The sequence below is a fragment of the Phoca vitulina genome, unplaced genomic scaffold (genome assembly GCF_004348235.1).
Source record: "Phoca vitulina isolate PV1807 unplaced genomic scaffold, GSC_HSeal_1.0 scaffold33, whole genome shotgun sequence".
Classification (NCBI taxonomy): domain Eukaryota; kingdom Metazoa; phylum Chordata; class Mammalia; order Carnivora; family Phocidae; genus Phoca; species Phoca vitulina.
Genome location: NW_022589736.1, coordinates 14,488,182 through 14,511,672, shown reverse-complemented (window position 1 = coordinate 14,511,672; position 23,491 = coordinate 14,488,182). Strand labels below are relative to the sequence as shown.

Here is a 23,491-nt window from a genome sequence, read left to right as displayed (position 1 = left end):
CCCCCCCTTCATTTTTCCCTTCCTTCTCTTAATGTCCTCCATGCTATTTCTTATGTTCCACAAATAAGTGAAACCATATGATAATTGACTTTGTCTGCTTGACTTATTTCACCTAGCATAATCTCCTCCAGTCCCATCCATGTTGATGTAAAAGTTGGGTATTCATCCTTCCTGATGGCTGAGTAATATTCCAGTGTATATATGGACCACATCTTCTTTATCCATTCATCTGTTGAAGGGCATCTCGGCTCTTTCCACAGTTTGGCTATTGCGGACATTGCTGCTATGAACATTGGGGTGCATATGGCCCTTCTTTTCACTACATCTATGTCTTTGGGGTAAATACCCAGTAGTGCAATTGCTGGGTCATAGGGTTGTCTATTTTTAATTTTTTGAGGCACCTCCACACTGTTTTCCAGAGTGGCTGTACCAACTTGCATTCCCACCAACAGTGTAAGAGAGTTCCCCTTTCTCCACAACCTCGCCAACATTTGTTGTTTCTTGCACTGTCCATTTTTGCCATTCTAACTGGTGTAAGGTGGAATCTCAATGTGGTTTTCACATGTTGCTTTTAAAGAGCTGATCATTGAGTGTAGAGGCGAGGGCAAGGTGTATGTGACTATGATGTATATCCCGAAGTAGACCTATGTATTTTATAACATAATAGAACATAATTGGTTTTCACTGTTGCCTCTGCAAGACAGATGCAAAGAGAGAGGCTCCAAGTGCCATGGAGTGCAGAGCAGGTGGATTGCGTGCTGTGGAGGGATCCAGGAAAGACTGAAGGTAGCATCCGAGACTGGCCATGGGGAGGGTGCTGGCTAAGCTGATGGTGGTGGAGAGACATGCTGGGCAGAAGAAGCATCAGGAATAGACTCAGGAGCGATCTTTGGGCCATGTTTAAGGAACAGTGAGAATAGTTCAGTGTGCCTGTAAATTAGTGCTTGCGAAAGAGGAATTTTAAATCAGGAAGCTAAGTGAGGACCCTCTCCTGACAGCTCTCATTGCCTTTGAAGGTTTCTGAGCAGAGAAATGACATAATGCTAGTGACCAGCATCTGTTCTCCAAGCAAGGGAACATCATCCAGAGTTACTTTCCCTTCTAGAAGATTAAAGTTACAGACGTAGGCCCATGGGACGTCTACAGAAGGCCTTTCCAACCTGGTTTTGTCTACTCATTTTCTTTCCTGTGTTCTGAGGCTTTCAAAGACTCCGGATCATCTCCTTCCCCCTGTTGACTTTTAAAAATAAATGATTGATTCTTCAAACCTGTCAAGGGATTGTCTTTCTTGTCTCACAAAGGGAGGAGGCAAAGAAAGGATGTCATAAGTCTGAATATCGATTTGGCAAGAATCAGGACATGAGTGTATTTTCCAGAGCCCCGAAAGCTCCCCTTCTAGGCTGTAAATTGGCTTTTGGGGAATTGGCTCTTTTGGCACATTCTGCACTATGAGTTGTGACATCTAAGTGGGCATTTTTTTTTTCTTTACTAGAATCCGCCAGAGAGAAGAGGTGGGAAAGGCAAGCTCATTCGGGTTCAGATAACTGAGAGACTCTTACTTTCTACACCTCCTGGGATAACTTGAGCACGGGGGGCTCCCTCCAAAGGAGAGTGAGGGGGGGTTGGTCAGGGGAAGAAGAGCAGGGAAGGAGGAAGATGAGAATGGGGAGGAAAGTAATTGACCAGAATGGGAGCAGCAGGTCGGGGCCCTTGGACAGACGGGGCAGGACATCAGTGTCTGACACGGCTGCCCGGGTGCCTAGCCCTCCCCCCGAGCTAGATACAGTGGCCTCATTTTGGGCAGAGGTGAATAGGCTCCACAAGGTTCAGTCAACTGCCCAGGACCACGCAGCTGCTCAAGGAGGTGCTGGATAGTAACCTGGGGGGAGGAGGAGGAGGAGGAGGAGGAGGAAGGGGAGGAGGGGGGGGGAGGGGCCTGGCCAAGAGGAGGCACAGGTGGCAGCCCCTGAGCCCTCTGGGCAGCGGGGAGAGGGGTCCTAGCCTGCTCTGCTGGCAGAGCGGGGGCCACGCAGGAGCCTGTGCAGTGTGGACTGGTCACGCTGCAGGCTTCACTCACAAACACAGAGCCTCTGTGAAAACCAGAGAACCATCTGGAGAAGTGGACCAAATGAGAGTGGTTCGGGGGGGTGGGGGGTGGTGGAAACACTTAGGGAGTCCGAAGTTATGGCCTGGGGATGGACGGTACGGCGGCTGCGGAGCAGTGTGAATGTTCTGAACGCCCATGAACAGCATACGTACGAAGGGTCCAAATGGTACATTTTACGTTCTCTGTGTTTTACCACAATAGAAAAAAAAAATCATTAAAAAAAGTAAGACCTGACTTTTCCGCTGGGCGGTGAAGTCTGTCAGCGGGTGGGGCTTCCTGGCTCCCCGTTCAGTGAGTGGCGGTGTTGGGGTGCATGGGGGGCTGCTGCCTGCTCTGGGCTGCCCTCACAGCAGACCACATCAAGGCACAGGGGTGGCTCTGGCCACAGAGGATGTATAAAGTTGATGAGTCAAGAGGTCACCTTTCTCGGGAGTGGAATTCCGTGTTCCCTTAACTGCGTTTTTTAAAGCTGGGGCTGACGTCCTTCCTCACTCAGGTTGCCATCCTAATTCGTTTTAAATTGAATATCCAGACTACTCGCAAGTGGGATTATGGAAGAGGAGGAGAATGCGGTCCTCTGGAATGGTGGTTTCAAGTTTTATTTTTTGGTAATTAGAACCACTGTCTCCCAGGCGAGTATCCTATGTAGTTTCTGTTTTCAGGGGAGCAGCTGGGAGGTGGGGATTGTGCAAGAAGAGTGTGCCCTTGTGTGCGCTGTGGAGGGTTGGGGGTCGGGGAAAGCCGAGACGGGAAAGCTAAGCCCCCTGGAAACTCCACTTGAGCTTCAGGTTTGCAAATAAATCTCCTTCTTTGAAAACCTCAGTAGTCTATTGGAGAGCTCCAGAGCATGCCTTTTAAGACAGATGGTCTGATTTCAAGTTCAAGCTCCATCCCATCCCATGGGGCCCTAGGCAAGTTACTTCAGCTCCCTGAGTATCGTTTTTACAATCTCTAAAACGGGGGAAAAGTGCAACCTGCTGTAGGGGTTGGATGTCAGTGGTTAGTAAGAGAATGTATCCCAGACCCCCAGTACAGTGCCTGACAAATAGTAGACGCTCAGTAAATGGCAGTTATTGTCATTCTTTGTCTAACACTGGAATATGGTGAAGATGAAGACCCAAGTCTGGGGATCTTAGTGCTTTGGATAAGTAGCTACCCCCTCCCCAGGGACACCCTCCAAGAGCCATTAACCAGCTCTGACCAGTCATTGATGGGCTGGGACAGTTAGCATGCTTAGCAACTGTTCATGACCCATCAGTTGGTAAGCCTAGATGCCACTTGTGCCGGGCTCTGAGTCACTGCCAGTCCACGGGCAAGCCCTTTTCTTTCCTGAGCATGGTTTTCTTACCTAAACTGGCAGAGTCTTTGTGATTCCTTCAGGGTGAGGACTCTGTCATAGCGCATCTCCCTGGGGGCTGAATGTGCACCTGCTCTGCAGAGTGTTCATGCCCTGGGTGCTCGCTGGAGCTAAGTTTGTGCTGAGCACCCACAGAAGGACCTGCATGGTGCTATGGCATCAAGGTGTGTGTGTGAGACTGCAACCCAAGAGCTGATAATCCCTTCAGAGTATGACCTCTAAGTGTTTAATAATTCCTTTTTTTTTTAAGATTTTATTTATTTGAGAGAGAGAGAGATAGCGAGAGACAGCATGAGCAGGGAGGAGAGGGAGAAGCAGGCTCTCTGCTGAGCAGGGAGCCCGATGTGGGGCTCAATCCCAGCACCCAAGGACCGTGACCTGAGCCGAAGGCAGACGCTTCACCGACAGAGCCACCCAGGTGCCCCTGTTTAATAAGTTCTAATTGCCCGTGTGAAACAGTTTGAATACATTATCTGTGTAAAAAATGTGTTACAAATAAAAGCACAGCCTCCTTTATACACTCAGACCCAAGCCCCTCTCAGAGGCAACCATGCTAATGGTAAAGATCCTTCTAGATCTCTGAGCAGGACTTTATATACAAATACGTGGACCTTAAAAATAAAATCATTTTGTGGGCTTCCCCTCCCCGATAAATGGTATCTTACAACATGAATGGTTCTAAAACTTGATGGTTTTTTGATAACTTGATAATATATGTTGGAGCTCCATCCCCTTTCATGTTTTAATTTCCTGTAGTATTTCATAGGGTAGATGGGCTATAGTTTAGTTAGCTGTTCCTTTATAAATTGATGGGCATGAAAGTTCCCAATTTTTCAGTCTTACAAAGAATTCTGCAGTGACCATCCTTGTTTGTGTCATTAGGAACAACTGTGCATATTTTTCTAGCTAGGGCATGAGAAGAGGTGATAATGCAACTTTGATAGGTTAAATCCAGTATGAAACACAAAATTTCCTGGCTTTATTACCTCCATAGGAACAAGACAGAGATAGAATCAAGAGTATACTTAAAGAAAAATAATGGGCAGGGAGATGGATCAGAAAAGAATATACTTGAAACTAATTTTAATTTTTAATTTTTTAAAATTTAAATTCAATTAATTAACATGTAGTGTATTAGCTTCAGAGGTAGAGTTTAGTGATTCATCAGTTGCATATAACACCCAGTGCTCATTCCATCACGTGCCCTCCTTAATGCCCATCACCCAGTTACCCCACCCTCCTACCGACCTCCCCTCCAGCAACATAGCATCTCACACCAGTCAGAATGGGTAAACTTGGAACTAATTTTTATTTTATTTATTTATTTTTAAAGATTTTATTTATTTATTTGACAGAGACAGCGAGAGCAGGAACACAAGCAGTGGGAGTGGGAGAGGGAGAAGCAGGCTTCCCACTGAGCAGGGAGCCCGATGCGGGACTCGATCCCAGGACTCTGGGATCATGACCTGAGCCGAAGGCAGCCGCTTAACGACCGAGCCACCCAGGCGCCCCGGAACTAATTTTTAAAGTTATGTGATAATTAAATATTAGTCTATAGTGTTTGATCTATTCAAAATATGTATAGAGATGCATAGGTCCATTATAAGGTTTTTTGAGCATCCGTCTGGATTTAAAAAATTTGGCCCCAAAATTTATATAGTCATATCACATATACCCACATAAATTCTAGGTAAATTCAGGAAATACATGTGAAGAATTAAACCTTAAACAAGCACAATGTTTTTAGAAAATAATTTGGTAACATAAAGCAAAATTCTTAGAAATGTCTATTTACTTCAAATCTAATATTTCATTTCCAAACATCAACTCAAAAGAAAGAATCCCGATAAAGAAAAATGTGGTGTTATTCTCTTTAACATTATTTAAAATAGTACAGCATTTAGATAGCATGTATACCCAGTAAAAGGAGTATGGATGAGTAAATTAAAGAATAACCTTATTAAAAATAGTTAACGGAAGAGCACCTGAGTGGCTCAGTTAGTAAAGCATCTAACTCTTTTTTAAAGATTTTATTTATTTGAGCGAGAGAGTGAGCCAGAGAGAGCACAAGCCATAGAAGAGGCAGAGGGAGAGGGAAAAGCAGGCTCCCCGCTGAGCAGGGAGCCCGATGTGGGACTTGATCCCAGGACCCTGGGATCATGACCTAAGCCAAAGGCAGACGCTTAACCAACTGAGCCACCCAGGCACCCCAAGTATCTGACTCTTGATTTCGGCTCAGGTCATGATCTCAGTCAGGGTCATGAGATCAGTCCTTCATCGGGCTCTGTGCTGGGCATGGAGCCTCTTAAGATTGTCTCTCTCTCCCTCTGCCCCTCCCTCATTCGCAGGGAAGCAGACATGCGTGCACGTGTATGTGTGTGTGTGTGTGTGTGTGTGCACGCGCATGTGCATGTGTGCACTCTGTGAAATTAAAAAAATTATTTAAAAAGTTAATGGAATAGAATAATGACATTCTTAGATTATAATTTTTTTAATGTAAGTTTTACAAACAAAATAAAATACAGCAAGTTTATAACAAGGTTAAAAAAAATCATGCCAATGAAAAAGTTGTCTTTGAGGGTAACTTTTAATTTTTTTCTGTTTTTCAGTAGTTTACAATTTTTAAATGAATTAGCATGTAAGAGTTTTATAACTTGTTATGTCAGTCAACAGTTACTCTTCTGGGTACTTACTATGTGCCAGGCTCTGTATTAGGCACCAGTGCTATAGCCGTAAAAATGGGAGACCAAGTCCTTGTTTTTTGGTGTCGTGGAAGAAAGAAACCTTTAACCACTGATGAGTGGACTTGATAGTGCTGTTCGGGGCATAGGCAGGGTGCTGAGATAGGCATTCAGGGAGGTCACAGGGTCGTAAGGGAAGACATCTGAGGAGGTGACACAGGAACCAGAATGCTGCAGACAAGCTTGCCATGCAGAGTCACAGAACCGCATTCTAGAAAGATGGAACAGCAAATTGTTGAAGGAGGTGGCTAGGAATAACGTAGCTTGTTTATATAATAGAATTCTCATGAAGGCATATTTAAAATTTCTCCTCGAAGCTAGTATCCATTTTTCATTTGTCACAGAGTCTGGCTGTAACTGTGCACTGGGTAGAACTCTGTAATGTCATGCCATTCACATGTAAATTTAGCCTGTTGAAACTTTCAAGCTCACAAGGACTTGTGCCAGATACCGCATCAGAAAGGACAGCCCTTGAAAGTTGGCCAAAACCCATCACTATGCTTTAGTATCCATTTGTCATCTGTTCTTTAAAGGTTTTCCAATAATATTTTTACCTAATATTAACTGTGAATTGATTCTGGGACATGAGCTGATTGACTGAGCCTGGCAATATGTAGGGATGACAGTCGACATTTAGTGGCTTTAAGGCTTACTAACTACGTCTATGCATATCCTCACCAATATCATCAGTACCTCTACTTGACAAAAGAAGGAAAACCTCTACATAGCTAGTAAATGGCAGAACCAGGTTTGAAGCCAGGTCCCACCAAATCCCACACCCAGCTCTTTCTACTCAAAGAAGAGATGGCTCCAGGGCCACCTGTCTTGATTCAGTAGCAGAAAAATCTGTTTCTGGGTTTGATTAAACTCTCCCAGACAGATTTTAGGCTGAGTCAGGCCTTGGATGTGGCCGTGTGGACAAGTCCTCGGTCGCTGAGAAGTAAACAGGAGCACATTCAGAGCTCGTAAATCTCCATCATATTCCCCAGTAGGGCGGGTGACTGGAGCTCTTTGGGGTTTTCAACTGGTGATGATGCCAGGAAAACACACTAGCCATTGGGAGGAAAAGTAGAGCCTGGTCCTTAGCTGCCCTTCTCAGGGGAAGAGCTTGGAGACTGAACCCCAAGTACTCAGAACCCAAGACCTTGAAAGACCTCAGTGAAATGAGCATCTGATCAGAGGGGAGTCAGGCCAATGGTGCAGCTGGGGAAAGAGCAGGGGCGGAGCAGGCTGGTTCTGGGTACCCCTCCTCAGTAGGCTGCTGGGGCCATGGCCCAGCCTTCCCACTCTGAGCATCCTCAAGGGAATGCACTGAGATCAGAGGGGACTGTCTTTAGATCACCCTGGATCAAGTTCAGAGGCTCACAGAGCAAGGTGGAAGCTTTGACTTGGTTAATGACTTACTGTTCCCTTGGGCAACAACAGTGACCCAAGGCCTGGAGATTAAGTGGCTCAACGCACCTCACTCAGTGAGAGTTAGCACCCCCAGGGTTGAGGCAGGAATGAAATTGCCCCCCACCCCCAATGGCAGCATATCTGTCATCTGCTGGGTTTGGGGGAGGAGGTTGCATTATCAGACCCTTTCCTTTCCTCTCCCAGAGTCTGAGATACCATGGAGGCTGAGCACATACACATCAGAAGGCAAGTGGTCAGATATTTACAAAAACCTGAGATTCCAGGGACCACGAAGAGCACCCATCCCTCCCAGGGGAATCTTGGCATCAGCAAGTCTGTAATGGACCTACTTTACCTGGGAGTCTTGTCTCCACTGCACCTTGGAAAGTTTGTGGCATTCACCAAGAGCTGCTAGCAGCCTTCTTACCCAGAGATCTGTGAGGTCACTTTTTCCTCCCCTTAGTAGGTCTAGAAAAGCATTGGGAGTTGGAGTCTGTACTCCATGGTCTAGCGCTCTCCAGTCTTCTTTATGTCCTAGACAATGGAAAATGATACTTGCCAAACTCTCTGGAGGGATACAGATTCACCACAAGAAGCTTAGCAACCAGATTGAAATGTCACAGAACGGGACAAGTTCGGTTTCCATCGGTGAGGTCCACTTGCATACAATTAAGTAATATTTAGAGAAAGACCAGTGGGAATTTAATGAGGAAAGTCATTCATCTTAGGAATGAGTGGTAATAAAAATGTCTTCAAAATTAATTTTAAAAGTTACTAAACTCCTAGACTCGTGCCATTTTCAACCATAGCAAAGGATTTTTGTAGTTGACATTGAGCAACAGTTCCCTGGGGGAAATGCTGTGGGGGACCGGCCGGCAGTTCCGGGGGCCTCCCTGACCAAGAGGGTCAAAGTATCCACACCCTTGTAGTCTGTTCTTGCTGCCTGGTGGCGGGCTCTGCCATAGTCAGCTGAGATTTGGGGTAAAACAGAGTTACAGGAGGCTTATTTAATGCAGGACCCGTGTGCATGGCTGATAGGTTAGTGAGTATTACATCAAAGAGAGAGACGACATATGCAGCATTTCTGAACTTTATCTGGCCAAAATAAAAAAAAAAAAATCCCTTTGTCCCCATGCGAGCATCTCATGAGTTGAGAAGCCCTTTGTAAACCTTACTTGGGGCAACTGTTTGTAGTGAGTTTATCTCAAGCTAGAACTTTACTTCTCTGTAACTGAACTGAACCTATAAAGTTACCCTTTCACGATGGCAGCTAGTGACCCAAGGTAGCACAGATGTTCCTGGTTCTAATTAGGGTCAGTGGAGGCCTTAAGCCCTGGCTCTCTAAGACCCTGTGCCCCTCCGGTCCCCACCTAGCCATGGCTGTTCTCTGGAGCCAGCTTCTGAAATGGGATCCCATCTCCTGCATTAACCTGGGTGTCCTGGAACTCAGCGTCACTCCCTAAAACTCCCGGTCTTTTCTCCTTCCTGTTCTTCAACTTTTGTGGCATTTGGTATGGGGATATAGAAAATAACCCAGCCAACTGGGTGGATGGGGAGAGTATCAGAAAAGTGGAATGCACAGATTTCAGCAATCCCCAAAGCCAGTTCCTGATCATCCCAGAACAGGTAGTCAAAACCGACTTTCTTCTTAAGAATCAGGACTTAGGAAGGATCGAGGTGAACTCAGCACCCACTTTCAAAAGGTAGCTTCTGCTTCTCTGTTTCACCCTTTTAAGTCATTGAACTTGATCCTATTTCAATCTGCATCCTTCCCTTCCTTTATTAAGTGCTTGCTGTGTGCTGGGGTGCTGGATACAAAGATGAGAAGCTAGAACCATTGTACTTGAGGGGCTCATGGTCTGAGGAGAAAGTTGGACTTGTCCAGAGGGCACAATAGGATAAACTTGACAATGGAATCAAGGAGTGGTGACAGGGCTCCGCCTGGAGGAATCAGGGAAGGCTTCACCAAGGAGGTGACTCTTGAACTGAGACTTGGAGAAGCAGAAGAATTCTATCAGTAGGATAAAAGTGTGAGGAGTGGGTTGGTGGAGATTTTCCATGCAGAAAGAACTACATGTGCAAAGGCATAGCTATGGAAGGGAGCCCAGTCGGGCCAAGGAGGAGCGGTAGTTTGATGAGGAAAGCTCAAGTATAGGTGAATAATACTAGTAAAAGCTCTATTTATTGTTCACTTTATGCTAGGTGCTATGTCAAATGTGTTATACATATTACCTGATTTCATCTTCAAAGTAAGTCTGTGGTGGAGGCATTCATATCTTCACATTCCTACCCAGGATACTAGCCACCTTCTGCTTGCCTGGGCAGAGTGGTGGGAGGGGAGGGGGGAGTAGGGAGGGGCAGGTGGAGGGGCGCCTGCCTGATCCTGCTCCAGCTCCCTCTCCTGACCCCTGCCTTGCCCCACACCCCGCTTGCATATCCTCACTTCCTCATCTTCCAGCCACAGCCTGTCAGGGGCATTGGCTTTCCCATCTGTTGGGCTCCTGGCACGGGAGACAACTCTTTGGACTTTGGGTGGAGCAAAGAACCAGACGCCAAGTCAAATATAGTCATAGGAATCTCAGGTTGTTTCTCCAGAGAGTCCTCAGAAGAACTGCCATGTTGTCATTTCCGTGGCTTGAGAGGTTTTTTTTTTTTTTTTTTCAGTAGCCCTGGGTATCATCCAGCCTTTTGGTGCTGAATCATTCAGGAAACCATTCTGCATGGACTTGGCCCTGCTGCCCACTTCCTCACACATCTGTCTCTCAGGGGTTTAAAACAGTGATGGAACAAAGACAAGGGCAAAGAGATCTTGGAGAATTTGGACTGAGGCTCACCCACATGCCCTGCCCCCCAAGAGTTCCTGAATCACCCAGAGAATGAAAGAATCCCTCCTTGTGCCCTTGACTAGGTCAGAAAACACAGCGCAATGTAAACTTCCAGAACTGACAAATTGCATGACCATCTGATCCCCGGATCTCCATACCGATAGTGAACATTCCTGATCAGTGCACATTGGTTGGTTCTAGAGAGCTTATCTTTCCAGGGTCGCCAGGGAAGCATTTTGGAAAGAGTTGGCTAATCATTCTGCAAAGAGCTCTTCTGTTCATTTCTGCCTGGAGGTTTGAAATTGGCGGCAGTCCAGTAGATGGAGTGAAAAGGATCCTTGACAGGGATTGTTGAAAGCCCAGAGTAGTAATCACAAATCAGTGATCTGAAAGTAGTGTGAGAAGGGTGAGTATGAGCAGTGAGGATCTTGGTGGGGGGGAGGGTGGGATTCGGGTACCGGGTGTTTTTCCTGTCCCTTGGCTCTCCCTTCATTCTTCGGTTGCTGGCTGTTTCCCCTCCAAACCCATGCAGTTGTCAGCCAAACTTTTCTTTGCATCTCCATTTGCCCAGGGCCCCTCTGGAGATTAAGGCTGGGGGACTTCTCCTGCAAAGGGCCAGATAATAAATATCTTCGGCTTTTTGCGCCCTACAGGCTGTGTTGCAACGACTCAGCTCTGCTACTGTGGCACAGAAGTAGCTGCAGACAATATGTAAACAGATGAACGTGGCTGTGTTCCAATAAAACTTTATTCGCAAAAGTAGGCAGGGGGCCTGATTTGGTCCACTGGCCCGTAGTTTGCTGACCCCTGGTTGAGATTTTAATTGTCTCCTTCTTTTTCTCATTCTCTTTTCTGAATCCCCAAAACAGGAACAGAGTGTTAAAAAGGCAAGCTGTCGGTCTGTGTTGTTTCTTTTGGACTGGCCTTTCCTCATTTTTAACATTTCAGAAAGTACACTTTGTCTTGTCTTTATAGGTGGTTATTTAAATTGAAAGCAGCTGTGGAAGGCAAGAGTCTTCTGAGTATTTGGTATGTCTGCTGCCATAAAATAGTAATTTTTAATGCACTGTCTTTTTGTTTAGTTATGTACAGAGTTTATTGGTATATTGCAGAATAATTCAGGAAAACTTTACACCATATAGTGCCAGGCATGGTATAATAAATGCTTCTTGTTGGAACGAGCGCACATACAGAAGCTGAAACTGTTTAGAAATAAATTTAAAAATCATTTAGAAGTGACTTGATGGTATATGGATTCTCTATGGTGATTCTATGTGGTTAATCTAGATGGTAACATAGATACAGTTCCTTAATCTTTCAGAGTCTTGTGAAACTTCCCCATAGCACCTGATATTCCTAGGGAAAGCAGAGAACACATAGGAAGATTTTAGGTAGAAGCACAGGTGAGAAACTCCCCAGGTTTGTCCTGTCATTGGAGATAGGTGACCACCCAAAAGACCACACTAAGATCACTCAGCCTTACAGATGCAGAGAGGCCCATTTTGGCATCCTTCCCTGTCAGCCTGTGGCCCTAAGGGTAGAGGAGAATTAGCAACTAGTGAGCAGTCTTGCAGTTCGTGGTAGCTAGGCACAACCACCTGACTCACCCTCCCCCAGCTCCCATTGAAATGCTCAACGGCAGTGTGCAAATGAATGTCCTGAAACTAGTTATGATAAAATGCCAAAGGGAAATAATTAGAACTGATGGTATGATCCCAATGGCTTGATCTAAGTCTAACGTGGCATGATCCCAACTCTGTTTAAATATTTGTCTATACCCACAGAAACAATCCTAGGAAGAAATACATTAAAATGTCAACAGTGGCCATCTCTGTACAATAGAATGACAGATGATTTTTGTCTTTTTTTGGTCCCATAGTTTTAAAAAGTTTTTCTATAATAAACAAGTGTTGCTTTTATAGTTCAAAAGGTGTTATTTTGAAATGATGAAGAAGAGATATCTTAGCCAACCTTTGGTCTCACTGAGAATAAGAGCATAGGCCCCCCCTACAACAGTCCGCTCATCCACCCTGGAGCAGGCACCCCATTGGCCATGTAGAGTTTTCCAGAGAAAGACATCCCTGCCATAGGCTAATGCTGGGGGTGCTCAGACCTCTGCTGGGCAAGGGCTTTCTCCATTCTCAGCCAATCAGCACTGGTGATTAGGAGTCCATTGTTTTGGGGTCACCTGATAGACTCATCTGTTTCTCTTTGGTTCTTCTTCAAAGAAAATGTGGCAATACCTAATTCAGCTTGACTTGTTCTTCCCCTCCTCAGCTTACCAAAAACTACCACAAAGCTAAGTGAGCAAATGATATATCTTTTTATATATTTTTTAAAACCATATTTATAGGGGCACCTGGGTGGCTCAGTTGTTAAGCGTCTGCCTTCTGCTCAGGTCATGATCCCAGGGTCCTGGGATCGAGCCCCACATCGGGCTCCCTGCTCAGCGGGAAGCCTGCTTCTCCCTCTCCCACTCTGCCTGCTTGTGTTCCCTCTCTTGCTGTCTCTCTCTCTCAAATAAATAAATAAAATCTTTAAAAAAAAATAAAAGCATATTTATAAAGAAATTAATTTCATTTGGAAAGCATCCCAGAGAAAGGACAGTTTCTTAAAGAAACACATGTTTTTGAAAACAGCTCTTGTGTAGAAATTCTTGCTTCCTCAAGAGGTGATGGGCAGGATTCAGGCGGCTTCCTTATTTTATAGGATTAGCCTCTATTCTCAGGGTGGGGAGTCTAGTCTCTACTTGCAGCCATAGCCCAGTTTCCACAGAGAGGAAGACCTTCAGCCTGGGAGGGGGTCCTGAGTCACAGCTTGGATTGGTGACATTGGACAAGTTACCAAGAGTCCTCCTTTGTCTTTCTGCTCCAACTCAAACCCTATCCAGATCAAGGAGAGGCTGCAGGGATCAAGATTGACATATTCACTAAGGAACTTCAGTCATCTTGTCCATCCCATCTTAACTACCCCTGTCACACAAGTGACCCCTTGTTCCATCTTGGTTTCTTCAGGCCATTGTCAACATGGTCTTCCTCTTGCTCTAACTCTCTAGAGTAAGGAACACCTGGCCTCTTGCAGAATATTGATGTCTTAGCGGTAATCACTGAAGTTCTACCAAGAGGACAGATCTTGTTCCATCCCACTATGTCTGCTTTTATTTATTGTTTTAAAATGCTGCTTTTGAAGAATGTCATAAAATAGAACTTAGCCTTCTCTTTGATGTGATGTTCCAACACAATATTGGATTCTGTCCTTCTAGAATTTGAACAAACATGTTAAAACCCAGTGCTCTTGTTTTAATAGAATTTGCTTGGACTCTTTGATCCTATTCTTGGTTGAAGAATCTGCCGTACCTTATAGAAAGAACATGATTTAATGAGAGCGTGGATATAAAGTGCTTAGCCTAGTATGTGGCCATAGGAAACCCTCAGTAAGTTATACAGATAACTGTCTGGTCTGTATAAATAATAAGTCCTCTGACATCATCACCTGTGCCCACCTTCTTTTGTCTTCAAGGGGCTCATTTTGGCCAGAAGAGGGCGGTGTTGAATGTGTGGTCTTCCCCTTGCTAACTGGCAGCTCCAGGGGGCCAAAGACTTTTATTAAATGACAGCTATTTTGGGAATGCTGAACTGGATTCAGATTTTTCAGTGTCTGCCTAAAATGACCAGCATGACGAGGCTACAAAGGCAAAGGTGAAGCAGGCCTTGAGTTCGTCATGTGACAGGGCAGTTAAGTATCCTGCCAGTGCCGTGTGATACTTGGCATGTGCTGTGTGGATACCTAGAGAGTACTATGCAGACGTTATGTATGGTTGGAGGCTCTGTGCAAAGTAGCATGGAGATGGTCTGGAGAATGGTTATAGGATTGCCAGCCACGGCTGGGTGAGCCCAGCCCTCCAGGAGGAAGGAGGAACATGGTAGAGATGAGAAAAAAGCAAGACAACCAGGAGCCAGGTTGCTTTAGGCATAAAGTGTGTGAACAGAAGAATGAAAAGTAAGACCGGAGATGTAGGCTGAGTCCAATCGCAAAGGTTAAGGATTTAAAGAGATTGAACTTGATCTCAAAATAATGGCTAACATCTAGTAAGCATCTACTCTGTACCAGGGGTTCTTAGTCTGTTGGAAATGCCATAACAAAATTCCACAGACTGGGTGGTGAATAAGCAACAGAAATGTATCTCTCTCGGTTCTGGAGGCTGGAAGTCTGAGATCAAGGTACCAGCCCGGTTGGGTGAGGAGCCTCTTTTGGATCACAGATTTCTAGTCATAGTCTCACATGGCAGGAGGGGCGAGGGAGTTCTCAGGCCACTTTTATAAGGATATCACTCCCATTCGTGAGGGTTCTGCTGCCAAGACCTAATCACCCCCAAAGGCCCCGCCTCCCAGTACTATCACATTGGGCATTAGGATTTCAGTATAGGAATTTTGGAGGGGATACAAACATTCAAACCATAGCATGGGGGTATGGTTCTAAGCACTTTACAAGTAAAACTCATTAAATCCTTGAAACAGCCCTAAGCCGGGTACTGCCACTATCCCACTGTACACGTGAGGAAACTAAGTATGGTGGGCCGGGTTCCCTGGCAAGCAGACTGAGCTGAGAGTAGTATGCAAGAAGTTTTTTTTGTTTTTTTTTTTGTTGTTGTTTGTTTGTTTTTAAGAGAAGATTTTTTTAGGTTGCTTCTGGAGAAGGGGTGGGAAGGAGAGGGAAGAGCAGGATTGGGCAGTGGAAGCTGGACTGCGGTGCAGTCTAGCAAAGGCCAAATCCTGCCCAGTGGGGAGCTCTAAAGCTGAGTTCCCTTCAGACATGTTCCAGGTTCCATGTTCCAAGGGTCCTGCCCTTCATTCCCTTGTGTCACCCAGTCATTGTATGTGGGTGCCCGGGAAGGAGGTGCGACCTCAGGTGTGGTGGCTCTCTGAAGGCAGGGGCAATTTCTGGAGAGACTCAGTGGAGGGCTGTAGGGTCAGCAGGGTCTGGCTGGGATAGCACAGATCCCACCACCTTGCATTTAAGAAGCTTGCTCAAGATGACACCACTCATCAGTAGAAGAGGCAGAACTTTCACCAGAGCAGCCTGGCCTCAGAGGCTGGCCAGTTCACCACTGCCCTATACTGCAGTGTATTCAGCGGGGCTCGACGGAGATTTCGAAGTAGAAGTAAACTGCAGCTCAAGCCTTACTTTGGTGGCATAAGTCTTAATGGTGACATGTAGAATAGGTGGGAGAAGAGTGATTTGGAGGTAAGATTTTTTTTTTAACAATAAAGGGAATACTAACATAAAGTACAAAATTCTGAAAGTACGAAAGAATACACAGTGAAAATCTCCTCCTCACCCCTGTCCTCTTGCTCCCTGGACACAGCCATCCTTAAGAGTTTCTTCTGTCTTCTTCCAGACACAGTATATGTATACTTCAGTATAGACAGATATGGATACCATATTTTTATACTCTTGTATCACAAGATCCACACTGTTCTGGGCCTTGATTTTTTTTTTTTTTTGAAGATTTTATTTATTTATTTGAGAGAGAGAGAATGAGAGAGAGAACACGAGAGGGGGGAGGGTCAGAGGGAGAAGCAGACTCCCTGCTGAGCAGGGAGCCCGACATGGGACTCAATCCCGGGACTCCAGGATCATGACCTGAGCCGAAGGCAGTCGCTTAACCAACTGAGCCACCCAGGTGCCCCTGGGCCTTGATTTTATAATAACATAACCTTGATATTGCTATAGTACCAATCATATACAGCTGCCTTTTTCTTTTAGATGGCAGAGGTTTCTGTTGTATGGATTTACTGTAACTTACTGAACCATCTTTTCTTGATGGGCATTTTTAGATTGCTTTCAATTTTCTCCCCCCTCCAGCTTTACTGAGATATAATTGGCATCAAACATTATATAAGTTTAAGGTGTACAGTATGTTGATTTGACACCTTTATGTTGCAAAATGATTACCACCTGAGTGTTAGTAATAACCCCTTCTCTTTTGCAGTGAGATCATTTAAGATCTACCCTCTTGGGGCACCTGGGTGGCTCAGTCGGTTAAGCGGCTGCATTTGGTCAGGTCATGATCCCAGGGTCCTGGGATCGAGCCCCACATCAGGCTCCTTGCTCAGCGGGGAGTCTGCTTCTCCCCTGCCTGCCAGTCCCCCTGCTTGTGCTTGCTCTCTGTCTCTCTCTCGCTGTCACTCTCTCTCTGTCAAATAAATAAGTAAAATCTTAAAAAAAAAAATAAGATCTACCCTCTTAGCAACTTTCAAGTATATAATACAGTATCATTAACTAAAATTACCATCTTTACATTAGATTTCTATAACTTATTATCTAATAACTGGAAGCTTGTAACTTTTGACAACACCTCCCCATTTCCCCAACCTCTCAGCCCCTGGTAACCACTATTCTATTCTGTTTCTCAATTTAGCTTTTTTATATTCCATATATAAGTTATATCATACAGGACTTGTCTTTCTCTGATTTATTTCACTTAGCATAGTGCCTTCAAGGTCCATCCATATTGTCACAGATTGCTGGATTTCCTTTCTCACGGTGAGAATAATAATCCATTGTGTATGTGTACCACATCTTCTTTATCCATTCATCCTTTGATGGACACTTAGGTAATTTTCATATGTTGACTATTTTGACTAATGGTGCAATAAACATGTGAATGAAGATACCTCTTTAAGACTGTTTTTATTTCCTATCTATATATACACAGAAGGGGAATTGCTGGGTCATATAGTAGTTCTATTTTTAATTTTTTGAGTAACCTCCATACTGTTTTCCATGGTGGCTGTACCAATTTACATTCCCACCATAAGCGCACAAGGGTTCCCTTCTCTCCACATCGTCACCAACAGTTGTTATCTTTTGTCTTTTGGAAAATAACCATTCTAACAGGTGTGAGGGGATATCTCCTTGTGGTTTTGATTTGCATTTCCCTGATGAATAGTGATGTTAAGCACCTTTTCATGTACCTGTTGGCCATCTTCTTTGGAAAAATGTCTATTCAGATCCTCTGTCCATTTTTTAATAAAATTGCCTTTTTGCTATTGAGTTGTAGGAGTTCTTTATATATTTTGGTTATTAACCCCTTATTGGATAAATAATTTCCAAATATTTTCTCCTATTCCATAGGTTGGCTTTGCTTTTTTTAAATTTATAAAAGTTTTAATTGAAGTATAGTTGATGTATAATATTTCACGCATAAAACATAGTGTTTCAACGATTATATATATTATGAAATACCATGATAGGTGTATTACAATATTATTGACTATATTTCCTATGCTGTACTTTTAATCCCTGTGACTTATAATTGGAAGTTTGTACCACTTAATCCTCCACCAATTTTGCCCATCCTCCACCACCTCCCCTTTGGCAACCACCAGTTCTCTATATTTATTCAAATCCTCTACCCATTTTTAAGTTGGATTTTTTTTTTTTTTGGTGTTGAGTTGAATAAGTTCTTGATATATTTTGGATATTAGCCCCTCATCAGATAACATCATTTGCAAACATTTTCATCCATTTGGTAGATCGCCTTTTTATCTTGTTCATGGTTTCCTTTGCTGTGCAAAAGCTTTTTAGTTTGTTGTAATCACAATTGTTTGTTTCTGCTTTTATTTCCCTTGGCTGAGAAGACAGATCCAAGAAAATAATTGCCAAGGTCCAAGAGGTTACTGCCTATGCAGGTTTTTTTTTTTTTTTTTTTTAGGAGTTTTTCAGGTCTCATATTTAGGTCTGTAATTCATTTAGAGTTTTTCTTACGCACATAGCTGTCCAGTTTTCCTAGCACCATTAAATAAAGAGATTGTTTTTCTCCAGTTGTATATTCTTGTTTCTTTTGTCATAAACCTATACATATATGGTCAATTAATTTATTTCTGGGCTCTCAATTCTGTTCTATTGATCTATTTTTGTGCCAGTACCATACTGTTTTGATTACTATAGCTTTGTAGTATTTCCTGAAATCTGGTATTATGAAACCTCCAGGTTTGTTTTTTCTCAAGATTGCTTTGCCTAGTTGGGGTCTTCTCTGGTTCCATACAAATTTTAGGATTTTTTTGGTTCTAGTTCTGTGAAAACCACTACTTGTATTTTTTTAAAGATTTATTTATTTATTTGAGAGGGGTGGAAAAGGGAGAGGAAGAGAGAGTCTCAAGCACACTCTGTGGTGAATGCAGATCCTGACTCGGGGCTCAATCCCAACACCCTGAGATCATGACCTGAGCAGAAATCAAGAGTTGGATGCCTAACTGACTGAGCCACCCAGGCACCCCAACACTATTTGTATTTTTTTTTTTTTAAGATTTTATTTATTTGACAGAACACAGCGAGAGAGGGAACACAAGCAGGGGGAGTGGGAGAGGGAGAAGCAGACTTCCCGCTGAGCAGGGAGCCGGATGCGGGGCTCGATCCCAGGACCCTGGGATCATGACCCGAGCCGAAGGCAGACGCTTAACGACTGAGCCACCCAGGCGCCCCAACACTATTTGTATTTTGATAGGGATTGCATTGAACCTATAGATTACTCTGGATATTATGGGCATTTCAATAATATTCTTCCAGTCCATGAGTATAGTATATGTATTTGTGTCACTTTTGATTTCTTTTATCAGTGTCATAGTTTTCAGAAAAAAGCATCCTCCCACCTAATTGGTTAAATTTATTTCTAGATATTTTATTTTCTTTGATGCAGTTGAAAATGGGATTGTTTTCTTTATTTCCCTTTCTGCTATTTCATTATTAGTGTACCAGAACACAACAGATTTCATGTATTGATTTTGTATCCTGCAACTTTATGGATTTATAAGATCTAATCATTTTTTGGTGGAATTTTAAGGTTTTCTATTTATAGTATCATGTCCTCTGCAAACAGAGATAAACACTTCTTCCTTACCAATTTGGATATCTTTTGTTTTTCTTGTCTGACTGTAATAGTTAGGATTTCCTGTACTATGTTGAATTAAAGTTCCATTACTATGTTAAGAGTGGACATCCTTGGGCGCCTGGGTGGCTCAGTTGGTTAAGCGACTGCCTTCGGCTCAGGTCATGATCCTGGAGTCCCTGGATCGAGTCCCGCATCAGGCTCCCTGCTCGGCAGGGAGTCTGCTTCTCCCTCTGACCCTCCCCCCTCTCATGTGCTCTCTCTCATTCTCTCTCTCTCAAATAAATAAATAAAATCTTTAAAAAAAAAAAAAAAAAGAGTGGACATCCTTGTCTTATTTGTGATCTTAGGGAAAAACCTTTCAGCTTTCACCATTCAGTTTGATGTTAGCTGTGTGTTTGTCATATATAGCCTTTATTGTGTTGAGGTATGTTTTTTCTATACCTATTTTCTTGAGGGTTTTTATTATGATGAGATAGTGAATTTTGTCCAATGCTTTTTCTGCATGTATTGAAATGATCATATGGTTTTTATCCTGCATTTTGTTAATGTGATCTATCACATTGGTTGATTTGGATTTATTGAACCATCCTTATATCCCTGGAATAAATCTCACTTGATTATAGTGAATGAACCTTTTAATATATTGTTGAATGTGGTTTGCTAATATTTTGTTGAGGATTTTTGCATCTACATTCATCAGGGATATTGGTCTAATTATTGTGTGTGTGTGTGTGTGGTTTTTTTTGGAGTGTCTTTGTCTTCTTTTGGTATCAGGGTAATGCTGGCCTTATGGATTGTATCAGGGTAATGCTGGCCTTGTGGAATGCTGGACTTGTGGACAGCTTTTCTATTTCTTATACTTTTTGGAACAGTTTGAGAAAGATAGGTATTAACTATCCTTTAAATGTTGATAGAATTCACATGTGAAGCCATCTGGTCTGGAACTTTTTGATTACCCATTGAATTCTGTTATTAGTAATTAGTCTGTTCAGATTTTCTGTTTCTTCCTGATTCAGTCTCGGAAGATTTTATGTTTCTAGGAATTTATCCATTTATCCTAGGTTGTCCAGTTTGTTGGCATATAATTTTTATACTAATCTCTTAGAATCTTTTGTATTTTATGATACCAATTTTATTTTTTTATTTTATTTTTTTTAATTTTATTTATTTATTTGAGACAGAGAGAATGAGAGAGAGAGAGCACATGGGAGGGGTGAGGGTCATAGGGAGAAGCAGGCTCCCTGCCGAGCAGGGAGCCTGATGCGGGACTCGATCCAGGGACTCCAGGATCATGACCTGAGCCGAAGGCAGTCGCTTAACCAACTGAGCCACCCAGGCGCCCTTTATGATACCAATTTTAACTACTGTTTCATTTTTGATTGAGTCCAGTCTTTTTTTTCTTGATTAGTCTGGCTAAAGGTTTATCAAATTTATCTTTGCACAGAACCAGGTCTTAATCTCATTGATATTTTATAGTGTTGTCATTGTTTTAAAGATATTATTTGAGAGAGAGAGAGCACAAGCAGGGTGAGGGGCAGAGGGAGAAGCAGACTCCCCGCTGAGCAGGGAGCCTGATGTGGGGCTCAATCCTGATCCTGAGACTCCAGGATCACGACCTGAGTGGAAGGCAGACGCTTAACCAACTGAACCACCCAGGTGCCCCAGTTGTTGGTTTTTTGTGTGTTTTTTTTTGTCTCTTTCATTTATTTCTACTCTAATTGTTGTTATTTTCTTTCTAACTTTGGCTCTGTTCTTTTTTTTTTTTTTTTTTTTCTAGTTCCTTTAGATGTAAAGTCAGATTTTTTTTTTTAAAGATTTTTCTTGTTTCTTGAGGTAAGCCTGTATCATTATAAACTTCTTTCTTAGAACTGCTTTTGTTGCATCCCAGAGGTTTTGGGCCATTGGTTTCCATTTTATCTCCAGGAATTTCTTGATTTAACCTTTAATTTCTTTATTGACCCACTGATTGTTTAGTAACATGTTTAGTTTCCATGTGTTTGTTTCTTCCAGTTTTTCTTTCCTATATAATTGATTTCTAGTTTCATCCCATTGTGGTCGGAAAAAATGTTTGCTATGATTTCAATCTTAAGTTTTACTGAGACTTGTTTTGTGGCCCTAACATGTAATCTATCCTGGAGAATCTGCCATCAGCACTTGAAAGAATGTGTTTCTGCTGTTTGGGGGTGGAACGTTCTGTATATATCTGTTAAGTCCATCTGGTCTAATGTGTCATTTAAAGCCACTGATTCCTTACTGATACTCTGTCTGGATGATCTATCCACTGATGTTAAGTTGGATGTTAAAGTGTCCTATTATTGTATTATTAATTTCTCCCTTCATGTCTGTTAGTATTTACTTTATATATTTAGGTGCTCCTATGTTGGGTCCTTAGATATTTACAATGGTTATATCTTCTTATTGGACTGATCCCTTTATCATTATGTAATGACCTTTTCTGTCTCCTTTCAGTCTTTGTTTTAAAGTCAATTTTTCTCTGATATAAATATTGTTACCTGTTTTTTTCTTTTTGCTTCCATTTACATGAAATACTTTTTTTTATCCCTTTATATTTTTTTTAAGCTTTAATCTTTTTTTTCAACAAGATGTATCTTTAGGAGTTTAGAAACAGGTTGGACACCATTATTCTTTGTGATGAATGCAGATAGCCATTTAAAAAATAAATTTCACTGTATTTTGTAACATTGTCTTATTGAGTGAACTCTTCTCACTATTTCTAAACTGTAAACAATAGGAAACTAAAGTATCAAAGGAAACACATCAGAGAGCATATATAACAGACAAAGACCTGTAAATATTCTTATACAAGAATCAATGCATATTTAAGGAAAACTGAATTTATTAGGCAAACATTTTTGCATATGTTGCCTTCTCTTTTTGTGCCTTTATCTTTTGTTTGACTTTCAGCACTTCTGCCTGGATAGCTTTATCTTTCGGTGCTATCTCTCCTGAGCTTTCTTAAGATCAGCCAATGCTTGATCATATTCTTTTAATCCTTGCCATCGTTGAGCTCTATGGTACAATGCTTTGGTATTGGATGGGTCTATTTCAAGAGCCTCCAAACAACTGTTGATTGCTCTGTGCCAATTTGACATGTTCAATTTATAAGAACCAATATTCAGCATGCAGCTTAAAGCTATAGGTTGTAGCTTCAATCTATCTGCTGGCTTGATAACAACCTTTGAACCTTCCATATATCTTAAAACTTTTGTGTATTTTTTAATGGCCATCTCCCAATTCTGAGATCTGAAAAAAAAGACATATGTGACCAAATGCATTTAAAAAACAAGACCCATCTATTTCCATTTAAAAAACAAGATCCATCCTGTATTTCCAATATTTTTTATGGCTTCTGTTGTTAATAAAATTTTATTTACTTTTGCAGGTTTTTCACCTTTCACTTCTACATTTTCCAGTATTCTTGCCACACCCATTCCTTTAATTACTTGGCCAAATACCACATGTTTCCCATCCACGTGACAAGTCAGCATGGTTGTGATAAAGATCTGAGAACCATTTGTATTGCAGCCTGCATTTGCCATGCTCAATAAAACTTCCTGATCATGCTTATAATAGAAATTTTCATCTTCAAATTTTTTTACCATAAATACTTTCTCCACCTGTCCCATTTTGATTTGAGAAGTCTCCACCCTGAATCATAAATTTCTTAATAATTTGATGGAAAGGGCATCCTTGGAAATGGAGAGGTTTCCCAGTGGTGGGTCCAATGCCTTTTTCTCCTGTACAGAATGCATGAAAATTTTCTGCAGTTTTGGGTACAATATCTGCAAACAATTGTGAGACAATTCAGCCAACTCGCTCCCCTCCAATGTCCACATCAAAGAAGACTCTGGGATTACTGGGGTTGGAGGGCTTAGTTTGGGGGGATGGGTGTGACATTTTGAATTGTAGATGTGCTTGGGAGTGAACAGAGAACCTTGTGGACGACAGGCAGCTCTTTTTTCATCCCTTTACTTTCAGTCTGTATGTATCTTTAGGTGTGAGGTGAGGTTTCACATAGGCAGCATATAGATGGGTCTTGTTTTTTAAATCCATTTGGTCACATATGTCTTGAGTCCATTTATATTTAAAATAATTATTGATAAATATATACTGATTGCCATTTTGTTCATTGTTTTCTGGTTGTTTTGTAAA

General features: G+C 42.6%; 1 protein-coding gene and 1 pseudogene across 1 annotated transcript in view; one reads left to right on the top strand and one right to left on the bottom strand.

Annotated features, from left to right (window-relative positions):
• The window catches only part of CCDC3 (coiled-coil domain containing 3), a 90,803-nt gene that overhangs the window by 44,348 nt on the left and 22,964 nt on the right, over positions 1-23,491 (top strand). The gene's annotated exons all lie outside the window — the stretch shown is intronic.
• Positions 21,935-23,279, bottom strand: LOC116645496 (annotated as a pseudogene).